We start from the raw sequence: 27,320 nt of genomic DNA, 5'->3' as shown, positions 1-27,320 counted from the left end.
CTAAGAAGAAGATAAATGTGGCAAAGTACAAAGTACTATAACTGTACTGGTCTGTTACGCCCCTGTCTAGGGGGTCAGGGTGCAACATACAAAGATAAATTAGCATGTTCCCTCTCCGATCCCCAAACCAAAATCCAGGATCGAGATGTTCCAACAGAATGATATTTATTTTAAACGAAAGAAAGTGTCAAACAAAACATGACACTACAACTCAGGGCGAACCAAGGCCAACATAATAAACAAAATAAGCCATTTCCCACAGAAAGTGCTAGCTAGCCTGATAGAAATAAACAAACCAAAAGACAGTCGCTAACCCTAACTCCCTAATGTGAAAACGGTCCAAAGAAAATGGCAGTTCACCCCTACAGATTTAATACTATTTACAAAATATACAATTTATAACAAAACCACGTCACAAAACCTAACAATTCAAAAATGCTAAATAAGGTTTGGAAACCAAGAACAGCAAACAGGTGCTGATGCCAGAAAGAGCCTCGCTTGCTGTTGGGAACCGTACTTTTAAAACTCCAGGAAGTGTAGGATGGACCAATCAGCTTCCTGTACTGCCCCCCAATCCGGCCAATCAGGCAGGGCACCTATAAGAAAAAGAAAATAAAAACAACACATATGGCCAGGACCGTAACATGGTCTACTAGTAATGAAGCACGATGGTTGGCAAACCAATAAAGTAGCAAAACAGCAATGAAAGAACAAAATTTGATGAAAATATACAACAATTTCTATGAATAAATAGGCAGTAACACCAACTTGTGCTGCCCGTAAACCCAAGCAAAAAAGCTTACAGCACCTGGTATTCCCAGGCGGTCTTCCTACCAAGTACTAACCAGGCCCGGCTCTATTTGGCTGCCGAGATCGGACGAGATCGGGCGCTTAGAGAGCGGTGTGGCCGTAAGCTGCATTTGACATCATCAACAGCTCTTAAAAACGCTGGAGAAGCAGAATGCATGACACTTGCTAAGAAGAAGATAAATATGGCAAAGTACAAAGTACTATAACTGTACTGGTCTGTTACGCCCCTGTCTAGGGGGTCAGGGTGAAACATACAAAGATAAATTAGCATGTTCCCTCTCCGATCCCCAAACCAAAATCCAGGATCGAGATGTTCCAACAGAATGATATTTATTTTAAACGAAAGAAAGTGACAAACAAAAAATGACACAACTCAGGGCGAACCAAGGCCAACATCATAAACAAAATAAGCCATTTCCCACAGAAAGTGCTAGCTAGCCTGATAGAAATAAACAAACCAAAAGACAGTCGCTAACCCTAACTCCTTAATGTGAAAACAAGAGAAAACAATCAAAAGAAAATGGCAGTCCACCCCTACAGATTTAATACTATTTACAAAATATACAATTTATAAACAAAACCACGGCACAAAACCTAACAATTCAAAAATGCTAAATAAGGTTTGGAAACCAAGAACAGCAAACAGGTGCTGATGCCAGAAAGAGCCTCGCTAGCTGTTGGGAACCGTACTTTTAAAACTCCAGGAAGTGTAGGATGGACCAATCAGCTTCCTGTACTGCCCCCCAATCCGGCCAATCAGGCAGGGCACCTATAAGAAAAAGAAAATAAAAACAACACATATGGCCAGGACCGTAACATGGTCTACTAGTAATGAAGCACGATGGTTGGCAAACCAATAAAGTAGCAAAACAGCAATGAAAGAACAAAATTTGATGAAAATATAGAACAATTTCTATGAATAAATAGGCAGTAACACCAGCTTGTGCTGCCCGTAAACCCAAGCAAAAAAGCTTACAGCACCTGGTATTCCCAGGCGGTCTTCCTACCAAGTACTAACCAGGCCCGGCTCTATTTGGCTGCCGAGATCGGACGAGATCGGGCGCTTAGAGAGCGGTGGGGCCGTAAGCTGCATTTGACATCATCAACAGCTCTTAAAAACGCTGGAGAAGCAGAATGCATGACACTTGCTAAGAAGAAGATAAATGTGGCAAAGTACAAAGTACTATAACTGTACTGGTCTGTTACGCCCCTGTCTAGGGGGTCAGGGTGCAACATACAAAGATAAATTAGCATGTTCCCTCTCCGATCCCCAAACCAAAATCCAGGATCGAGATGTTCCAACAGAATGATATTTATTTTAAACGAAAAAAAGTGAAAAACAAAAAATGACACAACTCATGGCGAACCAAGGCCAACATAATAAACAAAATAAGCCATTTCCCACAGAAAGTGCTAGCTAGCCTGATAGAAATAAACAAACCAAAAGACAGTCGCTAACCCTAACTCCCTAATGTGAAAACGGTCCAAAGAAAATGGCAGTTCACCCCTACAGATTTAATACTATTTACAAAATATACAATTTATAACAAAACCACGTCACAAAACCTAACAATTCAAAAATGCTAAATAAGGTTTGGAAACCAAGAACAGCAAACAGGTGCTGATGCCAGAAAGAGCCTCGCTTGCTGTTGGGAACCGTACTTTTAAAACTCCAGGAAGTGTAGGATGGACCAATCAGCTTCCTGTACTGCCCCCCAATCCGGCCAATCAGGCAGGGCACCTATAAGAACAAGAAAATAAAAACAACACATATGGCCAGGACCGTAACATGGTCTACTAGTAATGAAGCACGATGGTTGGCAAACCAATAAAGTAGCAAAACAGCAATGAAAGAACAAAATTTGATGAAAATATAGAACAATTTCTATGAATAAATAGGCAGTAACACCAGCTTGTGCTGCCCGTAAACCCAAGCAAAAAAGCTTACAGCACCTGGTATTCCCAGGCGGTCTTCCTACCAAGTACTAACCAGGCCCGGCTCTATTTGGCTGCCGAGATCGGACGAGATCGGGCGCTTAGAGAGCGGTGTGGCCGTAAGCTGCATTTGACATCATCAACAGCTCCTAAAAACGCTGGAGAAGCAGAATGCATGACACTTGCTAAGAAGAAGATAAATGTGGCAAAGTACAAAGTACTATAACTGTACTGGTCTGTTACGCCCCTGTCTAGGGGGTCAGGGTGAAACATACAAAGATAAATTTGCATGTTCCCTCTCCGATCCTCAAACCAAAATCCAGGATTGAGATGTTCCAACAGAATGATATTTATTTTAAACGAAAGACAGTGTCAAACAAAACATGACACTACAACTCAGGGCGAACCAAGGCCAACATAATAAACAAAATAAGCCATTTCCCACAGAAAGTGCTAGCTAGCCTGATAGAAATAAACAAACCAAAAGACAGTCGCTAACCCTAACTCCCTAATGTGAAAACGGTCCAAAGAAAATGGCAGTTCACCCCTACAGATTTAATACTATTTACAAAATATACAATTTATAACAAAACCACGTCACAAAACCTAACAATTCAAAAATGCTAAATAAGGTTTGGAAACCAAGAACAGCAAACAGGTGCTGATGCCAGAAAGAGCCTCGCTAGCTGTTGGGAACCGTACTTTTAAAACTCCAGGAAGTGTAGGATGGACCAATCAGCTTCCTGTACTGCCCCCCAATCCGGCCAATCAGGCAGGGCACCTATAAGAACAAGAAAATAAAAACAACACATATGGCCAGGACCGTAACATGGTCTACTAGTAATGAAGCACGATGGTTGGCAAACCAATAAAGTAGCAAAACAGCAATGAAAGAACAAAATTTGATGAAAATATAGAACAATTTCTATGAATAAATAGGCAGTAACACCAGCTTGTGCTGCCCGTAAACCCAAGCAAAAAAGCTTACAGCACCTGGTATTCCCAGGCGGTCTTCCTACCAAGTACTAACCAGGCCCGGCTCTATTTGGCTGCCGAGATCGGACGAGATCGGGCGCTTAGAGAGCGGTGGGGCCGTAAGCTGCATTTGACATCATCAACAGCTCTTAAAAACGCTGGAGAAGCAGAATGCATGACACTTGCTAAGAAGAAGATAAATGTGGCAAAGTACAAAGTACTATAACTGTACTGGTCTGTTACGCCCCTGTCTAGGGGGTCAGGGTGCAACATACAAAGATAAATTAGCATGTTCCCTCTCCGATCCCCAAACCAAAATCCAGGATCGAGATGTTCCAACAGAATGATATTTATTTTAAACGAAAGAAAGTGACAAACAAAAAATGACACAACTCATGGCGAACCAAGGCCAACATAATAAACAAAATAAGCCATTTCCCACAGAAAGTGCTAGCTAGCCTGATAGAAATAAACAAACCAAAAGACAGTCGCTAACCCTAACTCCCTAATGTGAAAACGGTCCAAAGAAAATGGCAGTTCACCCCTACAGATTTAATACTATTTACAAAATATACAATTTATAAACAAAACCACGGCACAAAACCTAACAATTCAAAAATGCTAAATAAGGTTTGGAAACCAAGAACAGCAAACAGGTGCTGATGCCAGAAAGAGCCTCGCTTGCTGTTGGGAACCGTACTTTTAAAACTCCAGGAAGTGTAGGATGGACCAATCAGCTTCCTGTACTGCCCCCCAATCCGGCCAATCAGGCAGGGCGCCTATAAGAACAACAAAATAAAAACAACACATATGGCCAGGACCGTAACATGGTCTACTAGTAATGAAGCACGATGGTTGGCAAACCAATAAAGTAGCAAAACAGCAATGAAAGAACAAAATTTGATGAAAATATAGAACAATTTCTATGAATAAATAGGCAGTAACACCAGCTTGTGCTGCCCGTAAACCCAAGCAAAAAAGCTTACAGCACCTGGTATTCCCAGGCAGTCTTCCTACCAAGTACTAACCAGGCCCGGCTCTATTTGGCTGCCGAGATCGGACGAGATCGGGCGCTTAGAGAGCGGTGTGGCCGTAAGCTGCATTTGACATCATCAACAGCTCTTAAAAACGCTAGAGAAGCAGAATGCATGACACTTGCTAAGAAGAAGATAAATGTGGCAAAGTACAAAGTACTATAACTGTACTGGTCTGTTACGCCCCTGTCTAGGGGGTCAGGGTGCAACATACAAAGATAAATTAGCATGTTCCCTCTCCGATCCCCAAACCAAAATCCAGGATCGAGATGTTCCAACAGAATGATATTTATTTTAAACGAAAGAAAGTGACAAACAAAAAATGACACAACTCATGGCGAACCAAGGCCAACATAATAAACAAAATAAGCCATTTCCCACAGAAAGTGCTAGCTAGCCTGATAGAAATAAACAAACCAAAAGACAGTCGCTAACCCTAACTCCCTAATGTGAAAACGGTCCAAAGAAAATGGCAGTTCACCCCTACAGATTTAATACTATTTACAAAATATACAATTTATAACAAAACCACGTCACAAAACCTAACAATTCAAAAATGCTAAATACGGTTTGGAAACCAAGAACAGCAAACAGGTGCTGATGCCAGAAAGAGCCTCGCTTGCTGTTGGGAACCGTACTTTTAAAACTCCAGGAAGTGTAGGATGGACCAATCTGCTTCCTGTACTGCCCCCCAATCCGGCCAATCAGGCAGGGCACCTATAAGAACAAGAAAATAAAAACAACACATATGGCCAGGACCGTAACATGGTCTACTAGTAATGAAGCACGATGGTTGGCAAACCAATAAAGTAGCAAAACAGCAATGAAAGAACAAAATTTGATGAAAATATAGAACAATTTCTATGAATAAATAGGCAGTAACACCAGCTTGTGCTGCCCGTAAACCCAAGCAAAAAAGCTTACAGCACCTGGTATTCCCAGGCGGTCTTCCTACCAAGTACTAACCAGGCCCGGCTCTATTTGGCTGCCGAGATCGGACGAGATCGGGCGCTTAGAGAGCGGTGGGGCCGTAAGCTGCATTTGACATCATCAACAGCTCTTAAAAACGCTGGAGAAGCAGAATGCATGACACTTGCTAAGAAGAAGATAAATGTGGCAAAGTACAAAGTACTATAACTGTACTGGTCTGTTACGCCCCTGTCTAGGGGGTCAGGGTGCAACATACAAAGATAAATTAGCATGTTCCCTCTCCGATCCCCAAACCAAAATCCAGGATCGAGATGTTCCAACAGAATGATATTTATTTTAAACGAAAGAAAGTGACAAACAAAAAATGACACAACTCATGGCGAACCAAGGCCAACATAATAAACAAAATAAGCCATTTCCCACAGAAAGTGCTAGCTAGCCTGATAGAAATAAACAAACCAAAAGACAGTCGCTAACCCTAACTCCCTAATGTGAAAACGGTCCAAAGAAAATGGCAGTTCACCCCTACAGATTTAATACTATTTACAAAATATACAATTTATAACAAAACCACGTCACAAAACCTAACAATTCAAAAATGCTAAATAAGGTTTGGAAACCAAGAACAGCAAACAGGTGCTGATGCCAGAAAGAGCCTCGCTTGCTGTTAGGAACCGTACTTTTAAAACTCCAGGAAGTGTAGGATGGACCAATCAGCTTCCTGTACTGCCCCCCAATCCGGCCAATCAGGCAGGGCACCTATAAGAACAAGAAAATAAAAACAACACATATGGCCAGGACCGTAACATGGTCTACTAGTAATGAAGCACGATGGTTGGCAAACCAATAAAGTAGCAAAACAGCAATGAAAGAACAAAATTTGATGAAAATATAGAACAATTTCTATGAATAAATAGGCAGTAACACCAGCTTGTGCTGCCCGTAAACCCAAGCAAAAAAGCTTACAGCACCTGGTATTCCCAGGCGGTCTTCCTACCAAGTACTAACCAGGCCCGGCTCTATTTGGCTGCCGAGATCGGACGAGATCGGGCGCTTAGAGAGCGGTGTGGCCGTAAGCTGCATTTGACATCATCAACAGCTCTTAAAAACGCTGGAGAAGCAGAATGCATGACACTTGCTAAGAAGAAGATAAATATGGCAAAGTACAAAGTATTATAACTGTACTGGTCTGTTACGCCCCTGTCTAGGGGGTCAGGGTGAAACAGACAAAGATAAATTTGGATGTTCCCTCTCCGATCCTCAAACCAAAATCCAGGATTGAGATGTTCCAACAGAATGATATTTATTTTAAACGAAAGAAAGTGTCAAACAAAACATGACTCTACAACTCAGGGCGAACCAAGGCCAACATAATAAACAAAATAAGCCATTTCCCACCGAAAGTGTTAGCTAGCCTGATAGAAATAAACAAACCAAAAGATAGTCGCTAACCCTAACTCCCTAATGTGAAAACACTCCAAAGAAAATGGCAGTTCACCCCTACAGATTTAATACTATTTACAAAATATACAATTTATAAACAAATCCACGGCACAAAACCTAACAATTCAAAAATGCTAAATAAGGTTTGGAAACCAAGAACAGCAAACAGGTGCTGATGCCAGAAAGAGCCTCGCTAGCTGTTGGGAACCGTACTTTTAAAACTCCAGGAAGTGTAGGATGGACCAATCAGCTTCCTGTACTGCCCCCCAATCCGGCCAATCAGGCAGGGCACCTATAAGAACAAGAAAATAAAAACAACACATATGGCCAGGACTGTAACATGGTCTACTAGTAATGAAGCACGATGGTTGGCAAACCAATAAAGTAGCAAAACAGCAATGAAAGAACAAAATTTGATGAAAATATAGAACAATTTCTATGAATAAATAGGCAGTAACACCAGCTTGTGCTGCCCGTAAACCCAAGCAAAGAAGCTTACAGCACGTGGTATTCCCAGGCGGTCTTCCTACCAAGTACTAACAAGGCCCGGCCATATTTGGCTGCTGAGATCGGACGGGATCGGGCGCTTAGAGAGCAGTGTGGCCGTAAGCTGCATTTGACATCATCAACAGCTCTTAAAAACGCTGGAGAAGCAGAATGCATGACACTTGCTAAGAAGAAGATAAATGTGGCAAAGTACAAAGTACTATAACTGTACTGGTCTGTTACGCCCCTGTCTAGGGGGTCAGGGTGCAACATACAAAGATAAATTAGCATGTTCCCTCTCCGATCCCCAAACCAAAATCCAGGATCGAGATGTTCCAACAGAATGATATTTATTTTAAACGAAAGAAAGTGTCAAACAAAACATGACACTACAACTCAGGGCGAACCAAGGCCAACATAATAAACAAAATAAGCCATTTCCCACAGAAAGTGCTAGCTAGCCTGATAGAAATAAACAAACCAAAAGACAGTCGCTAACCCTAACTCCCTAATGTGAAAACAGTCCAAAGAAAATGGCAGTTCACCCCTACAGATTTAATACTATTTACAAAATATACAATTTATAAACAAAACCACGGCACAAAACCTAACAATTCAAAAATGCTAAATAAGGTTTGGAAACCAAGAACAGCAAACAGGTGCTGATGCCAGAAAGAGCCTCGCTAGCTGTTGGGAACCGTACTTTTAAAACTCCAGGAAGTGTAGGATGGACCAATCAGCTTCCTGTACTGCCCCCCAATCCGGCCAATCAGGCAGGGCACCTATAAGAACAACAAAATAAAAACAACACATATGGCCAGGACCGTAACATGGTCTACTAGTAATGAAGCACTATGGTTGGCAAACCAATAAAGTAGCAAAACAGCAATGAAAGAACAAAATTTGATGAAAATATAGAACAATTTCTATGAATAAATAGGCAGTAACACCAGCTTGTGCTGCCCGTAAACCCAAGCAAAAAAGCTTACAGCACCTGGTATTCCCAGGCGGTCTTCCTACCAAGTACTAACCAGGCCCGGCTCTATTTGGCTGCCGAGATCGGACGAGATCGAGCGCTTAGAGAGCGGTGGGGCCGTAAGCTGCATTTGACATCATCAACAGCTCTTAAAAACGCTGGAGAAGCAGAATGCATGACACTTGCTAAGAAGAAGATAAATGTGGCAAAGTACAAAGTACTATAACTGTACTGGTCTGTTACGCCCCTGTCTAGGGGGTTAGGGTGCAACATACAAAGATAAATTAGCATGTTCCCTCTCCGATCCCCAAACCAAAATCCAGGATCGAGATGTTCCAACAGAATGATATTTATTTTAAACGAGAGAAAGTGACAAACAAAAAATGACACAACTCATGGCGAACCAAGGCCAACATAATAAACAAAATAAGCCATTTCCCACAGAAAGTGCTAGCTAGCCTGATAGAAATAAACAAACCAAAAGACAGTCGCTAACCCTAACTCCCTAATGTGAAAACGGTCCAAAGAAAATGGCAGTTCACCCCTACAGATTTAATACTATTTACAAAATATACAATTTATAACAAAACCACGTCACAAAACCTAACAATTCAAAAATGCTAAATAAGGTTTGGAAACCAAGAACAGCAAACAGGTGCTGATGCCAGAAAGAGCCTCGCTTGCTGTTGGGAACCGTACTTTTAAAACTCCAGGAAGTGTAGGATGGACCAATCAGCTTCCTGTACTGCCCCCCAATCCGGCCAATCAGGCAGGGCACCTATAAGAACAAGAAAATAAAAACAACACATATGGCCAGGACCGTAACATGGTCTACTAGTAATGAAGCACGATGGTTGGCAAACCAATAAAGTAGCAAAACAGCAATGAAAGAACAAAATTTGATGAAAATATAGAACAATTTCTATGAATAAATAGGCAGTAACACCAGCTTGTGCTGCCCGTAAACCAAAGCAAAAAAGCTTACAGCACCTGGTATTCCCAGGCGGTCTTCCTACCAAGTACTAACCAGGCTCGGCTCTATTTGGCTGCCGAGATCGGACGAGATCGAGCGCTTAGAGAGCGGTGGGGCCGTAAGCTGCATTTGACATCATCAACAGCTCTTAAAAACGCTGGAGAAGCAGAATGCATGACACTTGCTAAGAAGAAGATAAATGTGGCAAAGTACAAAGTACTATAACTGTACTGGTCTGTTACGCCCCTGTCTAGGGGGTCAGGGTGCAACATACAAAGATAAATTAGCATGTTCCCTCTCCGATCCCCAAACCAAAATCCAGGATCGAGATGTTCCAACAGAATGATATTTATTTTAAACGAAAGAAAGTGACAAACAAAAAATGACACAACTCATGGCGAACCAAGGCCAACATAATAAACAAAATAAGCCATTTCCCACAGAAAGTGCTAGCTAGCCTGATAGAAATAAACAAACCAAAAGACAGTCGCTAACCCTAACTCCCTAATGTGAAAACGGTCCAAAGAAAATGGCAGTTCACCCCTACAGATTTAATACTATTTACAAAATATACAATTTATAACAAAACCACGTCACAAAACCTAACAATTCAAAAATGCTAAATAAGGTTTGGAAACCAAGAACAGCAAACAGGTGCTGATGCCAGAAAGAGCCTCGCTTGCTGTTGGGAACCGTACTTTTAAAACTCCAGGAAGTGTAGGATGGACCAATCAGCTTCCTGTACTGCCCCCCAATCCGGCCAATCAGGCAGGGCACCTATAAGAACAAGAAAATAAAAACAACACATATGGCCAGGACCGTAACATGGTCTACTAGTAATGAAGCACGATGGTTGGCAAACCAATAAAGTAGCAAAACAGCAATGAAAGAACAAAATTTGATGAAAATATAGAACAATTTCTATGAATAAATAGGCAGTAACACCAGCTTGTGCTGCCCGTAAACCCAAGCAAAAAAGCTTACAGCACCTGGTATTCCCAGGCGGTCTTCCTACCAAGTACTAACCAGGCCCGGCTCTATTTGGCTGCCGAGATCGGACGAGATCGGGCGCTTAGAGAGCGGTGTGGCCGTAAGCTGCATTTGACATCATCAACAGCTCTTAAAAACGCTGGAGAAGCAGAATGCATGACACTTGCTAAGAAGAAGATAAATATGGCAAAGTACAAAGTACTATAACTGTACTGGTCTGTTACGCCCCTGTCTAGGGGGTCAGGGTGAAACATACAAAGATAAATTTGGATGTTCCCTCTCCGATCCTCAAACCAAAATCCAGGATTGAGATGTTCCAACAGAATGATATTTATTTTAAACGAAAGAAAGTGTCAAACAAAACATGACACTACAACTCATGGCGAACCAAGGCCAACATAATAAACAAAATAAGCCATTTCCCACAGAAAGTGTTAGCTAGCCTGATAAAAATAAACAAACCAAAAGATAGTCGCTAACCCTAACTCCCTAATGTGTAAACACTCCAAAGAAAATGGCAGTTCACCCCTACAGATTTAATACTATTTACAAAATATACAATTTATAAACAAAACCACGGCACAAAACCTAACAATTCAAAAATGCTAAATAAGGTTTGGAAACCAAGAACAGCAAACAGGTGCTGCTGCCAGAAAGAGCCTCGCTAGCTGTTGGGAACCGTACTTTTAAAACTCCAGGAAGTGAAGGATGGACCAATCAGCTTCCTGTACTGCCCCCCAATCCGGCAGATAAGGCAGGGCACCTATAAGAACAACAAAATAAAAACAACACATATGGCCAGGACCGTAACATGGTCTACTAGTAATGAAGCACGATGGTTGACAAACCAATAAAGTAGCAAAACAGCAATGAAAGAACAAAATTTGATGAAAATATGGAACAATTTCTATGAATAAATAGGCAGTAACACCAGCTTGTGCTGCCCGTAAACCCAAGCAAAAAAACTTACAGCACCTGGTATTCCCAGGCGGTCTTCCTACCAAGTACTAACCAGGCCCGGCTCTATTTGGCTGCCGAGATCGGACGAGATCGGGCGCTTAGAGAGGTGTGTGGCCGTAAGCTGCATTTGACATCATCAACAGCTCCTAAAAACGCTGGAGAAGCAGAATGCATGACACTTGCTAAGAAGAAGATAAATGTGGCAAAGTACAAAGTACTATAACTGTACTGGTCTGTTACGCCGCTGTCTAGGGGGTCAGGGTGCAACATACAAAGATAAATTAGCATGTTCCCTCTCCGATCCCCAAACCAAAATCCAGGATCGAGATGTTCCAACAGAATGATATTTATTTTAAACGAAAGAAAGTGTCAAACAAAACATGACACTACAACTCAGGGCGAACCAAGGCCAACATAATAAACAAAATAAGCCATTTCCCACAGAAAGTGCTAGCTAGCCTGATAGAAATAAACAAACCAAAAGACAGTCGCTAACCCTAACTCCCTAATGTGAAAACACTCCAAAGAAAATGGCAGTTCACCCCTACAGATTTAATACTATTTACAAAATATACAATTTATAAACAAAACCACGGCACAAAACCTAACAATTCAAAAATGCTAAATAAGGTTTGGAAACCAAGAACAGCAAACAGGTGCTGATGCCAGAAAGAGCCTCGCTAGCTGTTGGGAACCGTACTTTTAAAACTCCAGGAAGTGTAGGATGGACCAATCAGCTTCCTGTACTGCCCCCCAATCCGGCCAATCAGGCAGGGCACCTATAAGAACAACAAAATAAAAACAACACATATGGCCAGGACCGTAACATGGTCTACTAGTAATGAAGCACGATGGTTGGCAAACCAATAAAGTAGCAAAACAGCAATGAAAGAACAAAATTTGATGAAAATATAGAACAATTTCTATGAATAAATAGGCAGTAACACCAGCTTGTGCTGCCCGTAAACCCAAGCAAAAAAGCTTACAGCACCTGGTATTCCCAGGCGGTCTTCCTACCAAGTACTAACCAGGCCCGGCTCTATTTGGCTGCCGAGATCGGACGAGATCGGGCGCTTAGAGAGCGGTGGGGCCGTAAGCTGCATTTGACATCATCAACAGCTCTTAAAAACGCTGGAGAAGCAGAATGCATGACACTTGCTAAGAAGAAGATAAATGTGGCAAAGTACAAAGTACTATAACTGTACTGGTCTGTTACGCCCCTGTCTAGGGGGTCAGGGTGCAACATACAAAGATAAATTAGCATGTTCCCTCTCCGATCCCCAAACCAAAATCCAGGATCGAGATGTTCCAACAGAATGATATTTATTTTAAACGAAAGAAAGTGACAAACAAAAAATGACACAACTCAGGGCGAACCAAGGCCAACATAATAAACAAAATAAGCCATTTCCCACAGAAAGTGCTAGCTAGCCTGATAGAAATAAACAAACCAAAAGACAGTCGCTAACCCTAACTCCCTAATGTGAAAACGGTCCAAAGAAAATGGCAGTTCACCCCTACAGATTTAATACTATTTACAAAATATACAATTTATAACAAAACCACGTCACAAAACCTAACAATTCAAAAATGCTAAATAAGGTTTGGAAACCAAGAACAGCAAACAGGTGCTGATGCCAGAAAGAGCCTCGCTTGCTGTTGGGAACCGTACTTTTAAAACTCCAGGAAGTGTAGGATGGACCAATCAGCTTCCTGTACTGCCCCCCAATCCGGCCAATCAGGCAGGGCACCTATAAGAACAAGAAAATAAAAACAACACATATGGCCAGGACCGTAACATGGTCTACTAGTAATGAAGCACGATGGTTGGCAAACCAATAAAGTAGCAAAACAGCAATGAAAGAACAAAATTTGATGAAAATATAGAACAATTTCTATGAATAAATAGGCAGTAACACCAGCTTGTGCTGCCCGTAAACCCAAGCAAAAAAGCTTACAGCACCTGGTATTCCCAGGCGGTCTTCCTACCAAGTACTAACCAGGCCCGGCTCTATTTGGCTGCCGAGATCGGACGAGATCGGGCGCTTAGAGAGCGGTGTGGCCGTAAGCTGCATTTGACATCATCAACAGCTCTTAAAAACGCTGGAGAAGCAGAATGCATGACACTTGCTAAGAAGAAGATAAATGTGGCAAAGTACAAAGTACTATAACTGTACTGGTCTGTTACGCCCCTGTCTAGGGGGTCAGGGTGCAACATACAAAGATAAATTAGGATGTTCCCTCTCCGGTCTCCAAACCATAATCCAGGATCGAGATGTTCCAACAGAATGATATTTATTTTAAACGAAAGAAAGTGTCAAACAAAACATGACACTACAACTCAGGGCGAACCAAGGCCAACATAATAAACAAAATAAGCCATTTCCCACAGAAAGTGCTAGCTAGCCTGATAGAAATAAACAAACCAAAAGACAGTCGCTAACCATAACTCCCTAATGTGAAAACAGTCCAAAGAAAATGGCAGTTCACCCCTACAGATTTAATACTATTTACAAAATATACAATTTATAAACAAAACCACGGCACAAAACCTAACAATTCAAAAATGCTAAATAAGGTTTGGAAACCAAGAACAGCAAACAGGTGCTGATGCCAGAAAGAGCCTCGCTAGCTGTTGGGAACCGTACTTTTAAAACTCCAGGAAGTGTAGGATGGACCAATCAGCTTCCTGTACTGCCCCCCAATCCGGCCAATCAGGCAGGGCACCTATAAGAAAAAGAAAATAAAAACAACACATATGGCCAGGACCGTAACATGGTCTACTAGTAATGAAGCACGATGGTTGGCAAACCAATAATGTAGCAAAACAGCAATGAAAGAACAAAATTTGATGAAAATATAGAACAATTTCTATGAATAAATAGGCAGTAACACCAGCTTGTGCTGCCCGTAAACCCAAGCAAAAAAGCTTACAGCACCTGGTATTCCCAGGCGGTCTTCCTACCAAGTACTAACCAGGCCCGGCTCTATTTGGCTGCCGAGATCGGACGAGATCGGGCGCTTAGAGAGCGGTGGGGCCGTAAGCTGCATTTGACATCATCAACAGCTCTTAAAAACGCTAGAGAAGCAGAATGCATGACACTTACTAAGAAGAAGATAAATGTGGCAAAGTACAAAGTACTATAACTGTACTGGTCTGTTACGCCCCTGTCTAGGGGGTCAGGGTGCAACATACAAAGATAAATTAGCATGTTCCCTCTCCGATCCCCAAACCAAAATCCAGGATCGAGATGTTCCAACAGAATGATATTTATTTTAAACGAAAGAAAGTGACAAACAAAAAATGACACAACTCATGGCGAACCAAGGCCAACATAATAAACAAAATAAGCCATTTCCCACAGAAAGTGCTAGCTAGCCTGATAGAAATAAACAAACCAAAAGACAGTCGCTAACCCTAACTCCCTAATGTGAAAACGGTCCAAAGAAAATGGCAGTTCACCCCTACAGATTTAATACTATTTACAAAATATACAATTTATAACAAAACCACGTCACAAAACCTAACAATTCAAAAATGCTAAATAAGGTTTGGAAACCAAGAACAGCAAACAGGTGCTGATGCCAGAAAGAGCCTCGCTTGCTGTTGGGAACCGTACTTTTAAAACTCCAGGAAGTGTAGGATGGACCAATCAGCTTCCTGTACTGCCCCCCAATCCGGCCAATCAGGCAGGGCACCTATAAGAACAAGAAAATAAAAACAACACATATGGCCAGGACCGTAACATGGTCTACTAGTAATGAAGCACGATGGTTGGCAAACCAATAAAGTAGCAAAACAGCAATGAAAGAACAAAATTTGATGAAAATATAGAACAATTTCTATGAATAAATAGGCAGTAACACCAGCTTGTGCTGCCCGTAAACCCAAGCAAAAAAGCTTACAGCACCTGGTATTCCCAGGCGGTCTTCCTACCAAGTACTAACCAGGCCCGGCTCTATTTGGCTGCCGAGATCGGACGAGATCGGGCGCTTAGAGAGCGGTGTGGCCGTAAGCTGCATTTGACATCATCAACAGCTCTTAAAAACGCTGGAGAAGCAGAATGCATGACACTTGCTAAGAAGAAGATAAATGTGGCAAAGTACAAAGTACTATAACTGTACTGGTCTGTTACGCCCCTGTCTAGGGGGTCAGGGTGCAACATACAAAGATAAATTAGGATGTTCCCTCTCCGGTCTCCAAACCATAATCCAGGATCGAGATGTTCCAACAGAATGATATTTATTTTAAACGAAAGAAAGTGTCAAACAAAACATGACACTACAACTCAGGGCGAACCAAGGCCAACATAATAAACAAAATAAGCCATTTCCCACAGAAAGTGCTAGCTAGCCTGATAGAAATAAACAAACCAAAAGACAGTCGCTAACCATAACTCCCTAATGTGAAAACAGTCCAAAGAAAATGGCAGTTCACCCCTACAGATTTAATACTATTTACAAAATATACAATTTATAAACAAAACCACGGCACAAAACCTAACAATTCAAAAATGCTAAATACGGTTTGGAAACCAAGAACAGCAAACAGGTGCTGATGCCAGAAAGAGCCTCGCTAGCTGTTGGGAACCGTACTTTTAAAACTCCAGGAAGTGTAGGATGGACCAATCAGCTTCCTGTACTGCCCCCCAATCCGGCCAATCAGGCAGGGCACCTATAAGAAAAAGAAAATAAAAACAACACATATGGCCAGGACCGTAACATGGTCTACTAGTAATGAAGCACGATGGTTGGCAAACCAATAAAGTAGCAAAACAGCAATGAAAGAACAAAATTTGATGAAAATATAGAACAATTTCTATGAATAAATAGGCAGTAACACCAGCTTGTGCTGCCCGTAAACCCAAGCAAAAAAGCTTACAGCACCTGGTATTCCCAGGCGGTCTTCCTACCAAGTACTAACCAGGCCCGGCTCTATTTGGCTGCCGAGATCGGACGAGATCGGGCGCTTAGAGAGCGGTGTGGCCGTAAGCTGCATTTGACATTATCAACAGCTCTTAAAAACGCTAGAGAAGCAGAATGCATGACACTTACTAAGAAGAAGATAAATGTGGCAAAGTACAAAGTACTATAACTGTACTGGTCTGTTACGCCCCTGTCTAGGGGGTCAGGGTGCAACATACAAAGATAAATTAGCATGTTCCCTCTCCGATCCCCAAACCAAAATCCAGGATCGAGATGTTCCAACAGAATGATATTTATTTTAAACGAAAGAAAGTGACAAACAAAAAATGACACAACTCATGGCGAACCAAGGCCAACATAATAAACAAAATAAGCCATTTCCCACAGAAAGTGCTAGCTAGCCTGATAGAAATAAACAAACCAAAAGACAGTCGCTAACCCTAACTCCCTAATGTGAAAACGGTCCAAAGAAAATGGCAGTTCACCCCTACAGATTTAATACTATTTACAAAATATACAATTTATAACAAAACCACGTCACAAAACCTAACAATTCAAAAATGCTAAATAAGGTTTGGAAACCAAGAACAGCAAACAGGTGCTGATGCCAGAAAGAGCCTCGCTTGCTGTTGGGAACCGTACTTTTAAAACTCCAGGAAGTGTAGGATGGACCAATCAGCTTCCTGTACTGCCCCCCAATCCGGCCAATCAGGCAGGGCACCTATAAGAACAAGAAAATAAAAACAACACATATGGCCAGGACCGTAACATGGTCTACTAGTAATGAAGCACGATGGTTGGCAAACCAATAAAGTAGCAAAACAGCAATGAAAGAACAAAATTTGATGAAAATATAGAACAATTTCTATGAATAAATAGGCAGTAACACCAGCTTGTGCTGCCCGTAAACCCAAGCAAAAAAGCTTACAGCACCTGGTATTCCCAGGCGGTCTTCCTACCAAGTACTAACCAGGCCCGGCTCTATTTGGCTGCCGAGATCGGACGAGATCGGGCGCTTAGAGAGCGGTGGGGCCGTAAGCTGCATTTGACATCATCAACAGCTCTTAAAAACGCTGGAGAAGCAGAATGCATGACACTTGCTAAGAAGAAGATAAATGTGGCAAAGTACAAAGTACTATAACTGTACTGGTCTGTTACGCCCCTGTCTAGGGGGTCAGGGTGCAACATACAAAGATAAATTAGCATGTTCCCTCTCCGATCCCCAAACCAAAATCCAGGATCGAGATGTTCCAACAGAAATATATTTATTTTAAACGAAAGAAAGTGACAAACAAAAAATGACACAACTCAGGGCGAACCAAGGCCAACATAATAAACAAAATAAGCCATTTCCCACAGAAAGTGCTAGCTAGCCTGATAGAAATAAACAAACCAAAAGACAGTCGCTAACCCTAACTCCCTAATGTGAAAACGGTCCAAAGAAAATGGCAGTTCACCCCTACAGATTTAATACTATTTACAAAATATACAATTTATAAACAAAACCACGGCACAAAACCTAACAATTCAAAAATGCTAAATAAGGTTTGGAAACCAAGAACAGCAAACAGGTGCTGATGCCAGAAAGAGCCTCGCTAGCTGTTGGGAACCGTACTTTTAAAACTCCAGGAAGTGTAGGATGGACCAATCAGCTTCCTGTACTGCCCCCCAATCCGGCCAATCAGGCAGGGCACCTATAAGAACAACAAAATAAAAACAACACATATGGCCAGGACCGTAACATGGTCTACTAGTAATGAAGCACGATGGTTGGCAAACCAATAAAGTAGCAAAACAGCAATGAAAGAACAAAATTTGATGAAAATATAGAACAATTTCTATGAATAAATAGGCAGTAACACCAGCTTGTGCTGCCCGTAAACCCAAGCAAAAAAGCTTACAGCACCTGGTATTCCCAGGCGGTCTTCCTACCAAGTACTAACCAGGCCCGGCTCTATTTGGCTGCCGAGATCGGACGAGATCGGGCGCTTAGAGAGCGGTGGGGCCGTAAGCTGCATTTGACATCATCAACAGCTCTTAAAAACGCTGGAGAAGCAGAATGCATGACACTTGCTAAGAAGAAGATAAATGTGGCAAAGTACAAAGTACTATAACTGTACTGGTCTGTTACGCCCCTGTCTAGGGGGTCAGGGTGCAACATACAAAGATAAATTAGCATGTTCCCTCTCCGATCCCCAAACCAAAATCCAGGATCGAGATGTTCCAACAGAATGATATTTATTTTAAACGAAAGAAAGTGACAAACAAAAAATGACACAACTCATGGCGAACCAAGGCCAACATAATAAACAAAATAAGCCATTTCCCACAGAAAGTGCTAGCTAGCCTGATAGAAATAAACAAACCAAAAGACAGTCGCTAACCCTAACTCCCTAATGTGAAAACGGTCCAAAGAAAATGGCAGTTCACCCCTACAGATTTAATACTATTTACAAAATATACAATTTATAAACAAAACCACGGCACAAAACCTAACAATTCAAAAATGCTAAATAAGGTTTGGAAACCAAGAACAGCAAACAGGTGCTGATGCCAGAAAGAGCCTCGCTTGCTGTTGGGAACCGTACTTTTAAAACTCCAGGAAGTGTAGGATGGACCAACCAGCTTCCTGTACTGCCCCCCAATCCGGCCAATCAGGCAGGGCACCTATAAGAACAACAAAATAAAAACAACACATATGGCCAGGACCGTAACATGGTCTACTAGTAATGAAGCACGATGGTTGGCAAACCAATAAAGTAGCAAAACAGCAATGAAAGAACAAAATTTGATGAAAATATAGAACAATTTCTATGAATAAATAGGCAGTAACACCAGCTTGTGCTGCCCGTAAACCCAAGCAAAAAAGCTTACAGCACCTGGTATTCCCAGGCGGTCTTCCTACCAAGTACTAACCAGGCCCGGCTCTATTTGGCTGCCGAGATCGGACGAGATCGGGCGCTTAGAGAGCGGTGTGGCCGTAAGCTGCATTTGACATCATCAACAGCTCTTAAAAACGCTAGAGAAGCAGAATGCATGACACTTGCTAAGAAGAAGATAAATGTGGCAAAGTACAAAGTACTATAACTGTACTGGTCTGTTACGCCCCTGTCTAGGGGGTCAGGGTGCAACATACAAAGATAAATTAGCATGTTCCCTCTCCGATCCCCAAACCAAAATCCAGGATCGAGATGTTCCAACAGAATGATATTTATTTTAAACGAAAGAAAGTGACAAACAAAAAATGACACAACTCATGGCGAACCAAGGCCAACATAATAAACAAAATAAGCCATTTCCCACAGAAAGTGCTAGCTAGCCTGATAGAAATAAACAAACCAAAAGACAGTCGCTAACCCTAACTCCCTAATGTGAAAACGGTCCAAAGAAAATGGCAGTTCACCCCTACAGATTTAATACTATTTACAAAATATACAATTTATAACAAAACCACGTCACAAAACCTAACAATTCAAAAATGCTAAATACGGTTTGGAAACCAAGAACAGCAAACAGGTGCTGATGCCAGAAAGAGCCTCGCTTGCTGTTGGGAACGGTACTTTTAAAACTCCAGGAAGTGTAGGATGGACCAATCTGCTTCCTGTACTGCCCCCCAATCCGGCCAATCAGGCAGGGCACCTATAAGAACAAGAAAATAAAAACAACACATATGGCCAGGACCGTAACATGGTCTACTAGTAATGAAGCACGATGGTTGGCAAACCAATAAAGTAGCAAAACAGCAATGAAAGAACAAAATTTGATGAAAATATAGAACAATTTCTATGAATAAATAGGCAGTAACACCAGCTTGTGCTGCCCGTAAACCCAAGCAAAAAAGCTTACAGCACCTGGTATTCCCAGGCGGTCTTCCTACCAAGTACTAACCAGGCCCGGCTCTATTTGGCTGCCGAGATCGGACGAGATCGGGCGCTTAGAGAGCGGTGGGGCCGTAAGCTGCATTTGACATCATCAACAGCTCTTAAAAACGCTGGAGAAGCAGAATGCATGACACTTGCTAAGAAGAAGATAAATGTGGCAAAGTACAAAGTACTATAACTGTACTGGTCTGTTACGCCCCTGTCTAGGGGGTCAGGGTGCAACATACAAAGATAAATTAGCATGTTCCCTCTCCGATCCCCAAACCAAAATCCAGGATCGAGATGTTCCAACAGAATGATATTTATTTTAAACGAAAGAAAGTGACAAACAAAAAATGACACAACTCATGGCGAACCAAGGCCAACATAATAAACAAAATAAGCCATTTCCCACAGAAAGTGCTAGCTAGCCTGATAGAAATAAACAAACCAAAAGACAGTCGCTAACCCTAACTCCCTAATGTGAAAACGGTCCAAAGAAAATGGCAGTTCACCCCTACAGATTTAATACTATTTACAAAATATACAATTTATAACAAAACCACGTCACAAAACCTAACAATTAAAAAATGCTAAATAAGGTTTGGAAACCAAGAACAGCAAACAGGTGCTGATGCCAGAAAGAGCCTCGCTTGCTGTTAGGAACCGTACTTTTAAAACTCCAGGAAGTGTAGGATGGACCAATCAGCTTCCTGTACTGCCCCCCAATCCGGCCAATCAGGCAGGGCACCTATAAGAACAAGAAAATAAAAACAACACATATGGCCAGGACCGTAACATGGTCTACTAGTAATGAAGCACGATGGTTGGCAAACCAATAAAGTAGCAAAACAGCAATGAAAGAACAAAATTTGATGAAAATATAGAACAATTTCTATGAATAAATAGGCAGTAACACCAGCTTGTGCTCCCCGTAAACCCAAGCAAAAAAGCTTACAGCACCTGGTATTCCCAGGCGGTCTTCCTACCAAGTACTAACCAGGCCCGGCTCTATTTGGCTGCCGAGATCGGACGAGATCGGGCGCTTAGAGAGCGGTGTGGCCGTAAGCTGCATTTGACATCATCAACAGCTCTTAAAAACGCTGGAGAAGCAGAATGCATGACACTTGCTAAGAAGAAGATAAATATGGCAAAGTACAAAGTATTATAACTGTACTGGTCTGTTACGCCCCTGTCTAGGGGGTCAGGGTGAAACAGACAAAGATAAATTTGGATGTTCCCTCTCCGATCCTCAAACCAAAATCCAGGATTGAGATGTTCCAACAGAATGATATTTATTTTAAACGAAAGAAAGTGTCAAACAAAACATGACTCTACAACTCAGGGCGAACCAAGGCCAACATAATAAACAAAATAAGCCATTTCCCACCGAAAGTGTTAGCTAGCCTGATAGAAATAAACAAACCAAAAGATAGTCGCTAACCCTAACTCCCTAATGTGAAAACACTCCAAAGAAAATGGCAGTTCACCCCTACAGATTTAATACTATTTACAAAATATACAATTTATAAACAAATCCACGGCACAAAACCTAACAATTCAAAAATGCTAAATAAGGTTTGGAAACCAAGAACAGCAAACAGGTGCTGATGCCAGAAAGAGCCTCGCTAGCTGTTGGGAACCGTACTTTTAAAACTCCAGGAAGTGTAGGATGGACCAATCAGCTTCCTGTACTGCCCCCCAATCCGGCCAATCAGGCAGGGCACCTATAAGAACAAGAAAATAAAAACAACACATATGGCCAGGACTGTAACATGGTCTACTAGTAATGAAGCACGATGGTTGGCAAACCAATAAAGTAGCAAAACAGCAATGAAAGAACAAAATTTGATGAAAATATAGAACAATTTCTATGAATAAATAGGCAGTAACACCAGCTTGTGCTGCCCGTAAACCCAAGCAAAAAAGCTTACAGCACCTGGTATTCCCAGGCGGTCTTCCTACCAAGTACTAACCAGGCCCGGCTCTATTTGGCTGCCGAGATCGGACGAGATCGGGCGCTTAGAGAGCGGTGGGGCCGTAAGCTGCATTTGACATCATCAACAGCTCTTAAAAACGCTGGAGAAGCAGAATGCATGACACTTGCTAAGAAGAAGATAAATGTGGCAAAGTACAAAGTACTATAACTGTACTGGTCTGTTACGCCCCTGTCTAGGGGGTCAGGGTGCAACATACAAAGATAAATTAGGATGTTCCCTCTCCGGTCTCCAAACCATAATCCAGGATCGAGATGTTCCAACAGAATGATATTTATTTTAAACGAAAGAAAGTGTCAAACAAAACATGACACTACAACTCAGGGCGAACCAAGGCCAACATAATAAACAAAATAAGCCATTTCCCACAGAAAGTGCTAGCTAGCCTGATAGAAATAAACAAACCAAAAGACAGTCGCTAACCCTAACTCCCTTATGTGAAAACAGTCCAAAGAAAATGGCAGTTCACCCCTACAGATTTAATACTATTTACAAAATATACAATTTATAAACAAAACCACGGCACAAAACCTAACAATTCAAAAATGCTAAATAAGGTTTGGAAACCAAGAACAGCAAACAGGTGCTGATGCCAGAAAGAGCCTCGCTAGCTGTTGGGAACCGTACTTTTAAAACTCCAGGAAGTGTAGGATGGACCAATCAGCTTCCTGTACTGCCCCCCAATCCGGCCAATCAGGCAGGGCACCTATAAGAACAACAAAATAAAAACAACACATATGGCCAGGACCGTAACATGGTCTACTAGTAATGAAGCACGATGGTTGGCAAACCAATAAAGTAGCAAAACAGCAATGAAAGAACAAAATTTGATGAAAATATAGAACAATTTCTATTAATAAATAGGCAGTAACACCAGCTTGTGCTGCCCGTAAACCCAAGCAAAAAAGCTTACAGCACCTGGTATTCCCAGGCGGTCTTCCTACCAAGTACTAACCAGGCCCGGCTCTATTTGGCTGCCGAGATCGGGCGCTTAGAGAGCGGTGGGGCCGTAAGCTGCATTTGACATCATCAACAGCTCTTAAAAACGCTGGAGAAGCAGAATGCATGACACTTGCTAAGAAGAAGATAAATGTGGCAAAGTACAAAGTACTATAACTGTACTGGTCTGTTACGCCCCTGTCTAGGGGGTCAGGGTGCAACATACAAAGATAAATTAGCATGTTCCCTCTCCGATCCCCAAACCAAAATCCATGATCGAGATGTTCCAACAGAATGATATTTATTTTAAACGAAAGAAAGTGACAAACAAAAAATGACACAACTCAGGGCGAACCAAGGCCAACATAATAAACAAAATAAGCCATTTCCCACAGAAAGTGCTAGCTAGCCTGATAGAAATAAACAAACCAAAAGACAGTCGCTAACCCTAACTCCCTAATGTGAAAACGGTCCAAAGAAAATGGCAGTTCACCCCTACAGATTTAATACTATTTACAAAATATACAATTTATAACAAAACCACGTCACAAAACCTAACAATTCAAAAATGCTAAATAAGGTTTGGAAACCAAGAACAGCAAACAGGTGCTGATGCCAGAAAGAGCCTCGCTTGCTGTTGGGAACCGTACTTTTAAAACTCCAGGAAGTGTAGGATGGACCAATCAGCTTCCTGTACTGCCCCCCAATCCGGCCAATCAGGCAGGGCACCTATAAGAACAAGAAAATAAAAACAACACATATGGCCAGGACCGTAACATGGTCTACTAGTAATGAAGCACGATGGTTGGCAAACCAATAAAGTAGCAAAACAGCAATGAAAGAACAAAATTTGATGAAAATATAGAACAATTTCTATGAATAAATAGGCAGTAACACCAGCTTGTGCTGCCCGTAAACCCAAGCAAAAAAGCTTACAGCACCTGGTATTCCCAGGCGGTCTTCCTACCAAGTACTAACCAGGCCCGGCTCTATTTGGCTGCCGAGATCGGACGAGATCGGGCGCTTAGAGAGCGGTGTGGCCGTAAGCTGCATTTGACATCATCAACAGCTCTTAAAAACGCTGGAGAAGCAGAATGCATGACACTTGCTAAGAAGAAGATAAATGTGGCAAAGTACAAAGTACTATAACTGTACTGGTCTGTTACGCCCCTGTCTAGGGGGTCAGGGTGCAACATACAAAGATAAATTAGGATGTTCCCTCTCCGGTCTCCAAACCATAATCCAGGATCGAGATGTTCCAACAGAATGATATTTATTTTAAACGAAAGAAAGTGTCAAACAAAACATGACACTACAACTCAGGGCGAACCAAGGCCAACATAATAAACAAAATAAGCCATTTCCCACAGAAAGTGCTAGCTAGCCTGATAGAAATAAACAAACCAAAAGACAGTCGCTAACCATAACTCCCTAATGTGAAAACAGTCCAAAGAAAATGGCAGTTCACCCCTACAGATTTAATACTATTTACAAAATATACAATTTATAAACAAAACCACGGCACAAAACCTAACAATTCAAAAATGCTAAATAAGGTTTGGAAACCAAGAACAGCAAACAGGTGCTGATGCCAGAAAGAGCCTCGCTTGCTGTTGGGAACCGTACTTTTAAAACTCCAGGAAGTGTAGGATGGACCAATCAGCTTCCTGTACTGCCCCCCAATCCGGCCAATCAGGCAGGGCACCTATAAGAACAACAAAATAAAAACAACACATATGGCCAGGACCGTAACATGGTCTACTAGTAATGAAGCACGATGGTTGGCAAACCAATAAAGTAGCAAAACAGCAATGAAAGAACAAAATTTGATGAAAATATAGAACAATTTCTATGAATAAATAGGCAGTAACACCAGCTTGTGCTGCCCGTAAACCCAAGCAAAACAGCTTACAGCCCTTGGTATTCCCAGGCGGTCTTCCTACCAAGTACTAACCAGGCCCGGCTCTATTTGGCTGCCGAGATCGGACGAGATCGGGCGCTTAGAGAGCGGTGTGGCCGTAAGCTGCATTTGACATCATCAACAGCTCTTAAAAACGCTGGAGAAGCAGAATGCATGACACTTGCTAAGAAGAAGATAAATGTGGCAAAGTACAAAGTACTATAACTGTACTGGTCTGTTACGCCCCTGTCTAGGGGGTCAGGGTGCAACATACAAAGATAAATTAGCATGTTCCCTCTCCGATCCCCAAACCAAAATCCAGGATCGAGATGTACCAACAGAATGATATTTATTTTAAACGAAAGAAAGTGACAAACAAAAAATGACACAACTCAGGGCGAACCAAGGCCAACATAATAAACAAAATAAGCCATTTCCCACAGAAAGTGCTAGCTAGCCTGATAGAAATAAACAAACCAAAAGACAGTCGCTAACCCTAACTCCCTAATATGAAAACGGTCCAAAGAAAATGGCAGTTCACCCCTACAGATTTAATACTATTTACAAAATATACAATTTATAACAAAACCACGTCACAAAACCTAACAATTCAAAAATGCTAAATAAGGTTTGGAAACCAAGAACAGCAAACAGGTGCTGATGCCAGAAAGAGCCTCGCTTGCTGTTGGGAACCGTACTTTTAAAACTCCAGGAAGTGTAGGATGGACCAATCAGCTTCCTGTACTGCCCCCCAATCCGGCCAATCAGGCAGGGCACCTATAAGAACAAGAAAATAAAAACAACACATATGGCCAGGACCGTAACATGGTCTACTAGTAATGAAGCACGATGGTTGGCAAACCAATAAAGTAGCAAAACAGCAATGAAAGAACAAAATTTGATGAAAATATAGAACAATTTCTATGAATAAATAGGCAGTAACACCAGCTTGTGCTGCCCGTAAACCCAAGCAAAAAAGCTTACAGCACCTGGTATTCCCAGGCGGTCTTCCTACCAAGTACTAACCAGGCCCGGCTCTATTTGGCTGCCGAGATCGGACGAGATCGGGCGCTTAGAGAGCGGTGTGGCCGTAAGCTGCATTTGACATCATCAACAGCTCTTAAAAACGCTGGAGAAGCAGAATGCATGACACTTGCTAAGAAGAAGATAAATGTGGCAAAGTACAAAATACTATAACTGTACTGGTCTGTTACACCCCTGTCTAGGGGGTCAGGGTGCAACATACAAAAATAAATTAGGATGTTCCCTCTCCGGTCTCCAAACCATAATCCAGGATCGAGATGTTCCAACAGAATGATATTTATTTTAAACGAAAGAAAGTGACAAACAAAAAATGACACAACTCAGGGCGAACCAAGGCCAACATAATAAACAAAATAAGCCATTTCCCACAGAAAGTGCTAGCTAGCCTGATAGAAATAAACAAACCAAAAGACAGTCGCTAACCCTAACTCCCTAATGTGAACACGGTCCAAAGAAAATGGCAGTTCACCCCTACAGATTTAATACTATTTACAAAATATACAATTTATAACAAAACCACGTCACAAAACCTAACAATTCAAAAATGCTAAATAAGGTTTGGAAACCAAGAACAGCAAACAGGTGCTGATGCCAGAAAGAGCCTCGCTTGCTGTTGGGAACCGTACTTTTAAAACTCCAGGAAGTGTAGGATGGACCAATCAGCTTCCTGTACTGCCCCCCAATCCGGCCAATCAGGCAGGGCACCTATAAGAAAAAGAAAATAAAAACAACACATATGGCCAGGACCGTAACATGGTCTACTAGTAATGAAGCACGATGGTTGGCAAACCAATAAAGTAGCAAAACAGCAATGAAAGAACAAAATTTGATGAAAATATAGAACAATTTCTATGAATAAATAGGCAGTAACACCAGCTTGTGCTGCCCGTAAACCCAAGCAGAAAAGCTTACAGCACCTGGTATTCCCAGGCGGTCTTCCTACCAAGTACTAACCAGGCCCGGCTCTATTTGGCTGCCGAGATCGGACGAGATCGGGCGCTTAGAGAGCGGTGGGGCCGTAAGCTGCATTTGACATCATCAACAGCTCTTAAAAACGCTGGAGAAGCAGAATGCATGACACTTGCTAAGAAGAAGATAAATGTGGCAAAGTACAAAGTACTATAACTGTACTGGTCTGTTAC

The 27,320-nt window shown here is 41.9% G+C and overlaps 28 pseudogenes; all 28 read right to left on the bottom strand.

The window, feature by feature from the left end:
• Positions 1-796: 796 nt before the first annotated feature.
• On the bottom strand, positions 797-915 carry LOC137114981 (5S ribosomal RNA; annotated as a pseudogene).
• An 864-nt stretch (positions 916-1,779) lies between these two features.
• Positions 1,780-1,898, bottom strand: LOC137114479 (5S ribosomal RNA; annotated as a pseudogene).
• Positions 1,899-2,751: 853 nt separating this feature from the next.
• LOC137114979 (5S ribosomal RNA) lies at positions 2,752-2,870 on the bottom strand (annotated as a pseudogene).
• Positions 2,871-3,726: 856 nt separating this feature from the next.
• Positions 3,727-3,845, bottom strand: LOC137114477 (5S ribosomal RNA; annotated as a pseudogene).
• Positions 3,846-4,699: 854 nt separating this feature from the next.
• On the bottom strand, positions 4,700-4,818 carry LOC137115256 (5S ribosomal RNA; annotated as a pseudogene).
• Positions 4,819-5,671: 853 nt separating this feature from the next.
• LOC137114476 (5S ribosomal RNA) lies at positions 5,672-5,790 on the bottom strand (annotated as a pseudogene).
• An 853-nt stretch (positions 5,791-6,643) lies between these two features.
• LOC137114978 (5S ribosomal RNA) lies at positions 6,644-6,762 on the bottom strand (annotated as a pseudogene).
• An 857-nt stretch (positions 6,763-7,619) lies between these two features.
• LOC137114800 (5S ribosomal RNA) lies at positions 7,620-7,738 on the bottom strand (annotated as a pseudogene).
• An 857-nt stretch (positions 7,739-8,595) lies between these two features.
• LOC137114656 (5S ribosomal RNA) lies at positions 8,596-8,714 on the bottom strand (annotated as a pseudogene).
• Positions 8,715-9,567: 853 nt separating this feature from the next.
• Positions 9,568-9,686, bottom strand: LOC137114705 (5S ribosomal RNA; annotated as a pseudogene).
• An 853-nt stretch (positions 9,687-10,539) lies between these two features.
• On the bottom strand, positions 10,540-10,658 carry LOC137114977 (5S ribosomal RNA; annotated as a pseudogene).
• Positions 10,659-11,515: 857 nt separating this feature from the next.
• On the bottom strand, positions 11,516-11,634 carry LOC137114682 (5S ribosomal RNA; annotated as a pseudogene).
• An 857-nt stretch (positions 11,635-12,491) lies between these two features.
• On the bottom strand, positions 12,492-12,610 carry LOC137114474 (5S ribosomal RNA; annotated as a pseudogene).
• An 853-nt stretch (positions 12,611-13,463) lies between these two features.
• Positions 13,464-13,582, bottom strand: LOC137114976 (5S ribosomal RNA; annotated as a pseudogene).
• Positions 13,583-14,439: 857 nt separating this feature from the next.
• LOC137114473 (5S ribosomal RNA) lies at positions 14,440-14,558 on the bottom strand (annotated as a pseudogene).
• Positions 14,559-15,411: 853 nt separating this feature from the next.
• LOC137114975 (5S ribosomal RNA) lies at positions 15,412-15,530 on the bottom strand (annotated as a pseudogene).
• An 857-nt stretch (positions 15,531-16,387) lies between these two features.
• LOC137114974 (5S ribosomal RNA) lies at positions 16,388-16,506 on the bottom strand (annotated as a pseudogene).
• Positions 16,507-17,359: 853 nt separating this feature from the next.
• Positions 17,360-17,478, bottom strand: LOC137114472 (5S ribosomal RNA; annotated as a pseudogene).
• Positions 17,479-18,332: 854 nt separating this feature from the next.
• LOC137114471 (5S ribosomal RNA) lies at positions 18,333-18,451 on the bottom strand (annotated as a pseudogene).
• An 854-nt stretch (positions 18,452-19,305) lies between these two features.
• LOC137114973 (5S ribosomal RNA) lies at positions 19,306-19,424 on the bottom strand (annotated as a pseudogene).
• An 853-nt stretch (positions 19,425-20,277) lies between these two features.
• LOC137114470 (5S ribosomal RNA) lies at positions 20,278-20,396 on the bottom strand (annotated as a pseudogene).
• Positions 20,397-21,249: 853 nt separating this feature from the next.
• LOC137114972 (5S ribosomal RNA) lies at positions 21,250-21,368 on the bottom strand (annotated as a pseudogene).
• An 857-nt stretch (positions 21,369-22,225) lies between these two features.
• On the bottom strand, positions 22,226-22,344 carry LOC137114469 (5S ribosomal RNA; annotated as a pseudogene).
• Positions 22,345-23,201: 857 nt separating this feature from the next.
• LOC137114780 (5S ribosomal RNA) lies at positions 23,202-23,310 on the bottom strand (annotated as a pseudogene).
• Positions 23,311-24,163: 853 nt separating this feature from the next.
• LOC137114970 (5S ribosomal RNA) lies at positions 24,164-24,282 on the bottom strand (annotated as a pseudogene).
• Positions 24,283-25,139: 857 nt separating this feature from the next.
• On the bottom strand, positions 25,140-25,258 carry LOC137114674 (5S ribosomal RNA; annotated as a pseudogene).
• Positions 25,259-26,111: 853 nt separating this feature from the next.
• On the bottom strand, positions 26,112-26,230 carry LOC137114969 (5S ribosomal RNA; annotated as a pseudogene).
• Positions 26,231-27,083: 853 nt separating this feature from the next.
• On the bottom strand, positions 27,084-27,202 carry LOC137114468 (5S ribosomal RNA; annotated as a pseudogene).
• Positions 27,203-27,320: the final 118 nt, after the last annotated feature.

The sequence above is a fragment of the Channa argus genome, unplaced genomic scaffold (genome assembly GCF_033026475.1).
Source record: "Channa argus isolate prfri unplaced genomic scaffold, Channa argus male v1.0 Contig020, whole genome shotgun sequence".
In the NCBI taxonomy this organism is placed as follows: domain Eukaryota; kingdom Metazoa; phylum Chordata; class Actinopteri; order Anabantiformes; family Channidae; genus Channa; species Channa argus.
The sequence above is the reverse complement of the archived record's forward strand: the minus strand, read 5'-3'. Positions and strand labels throughout refer to the sequence as shown.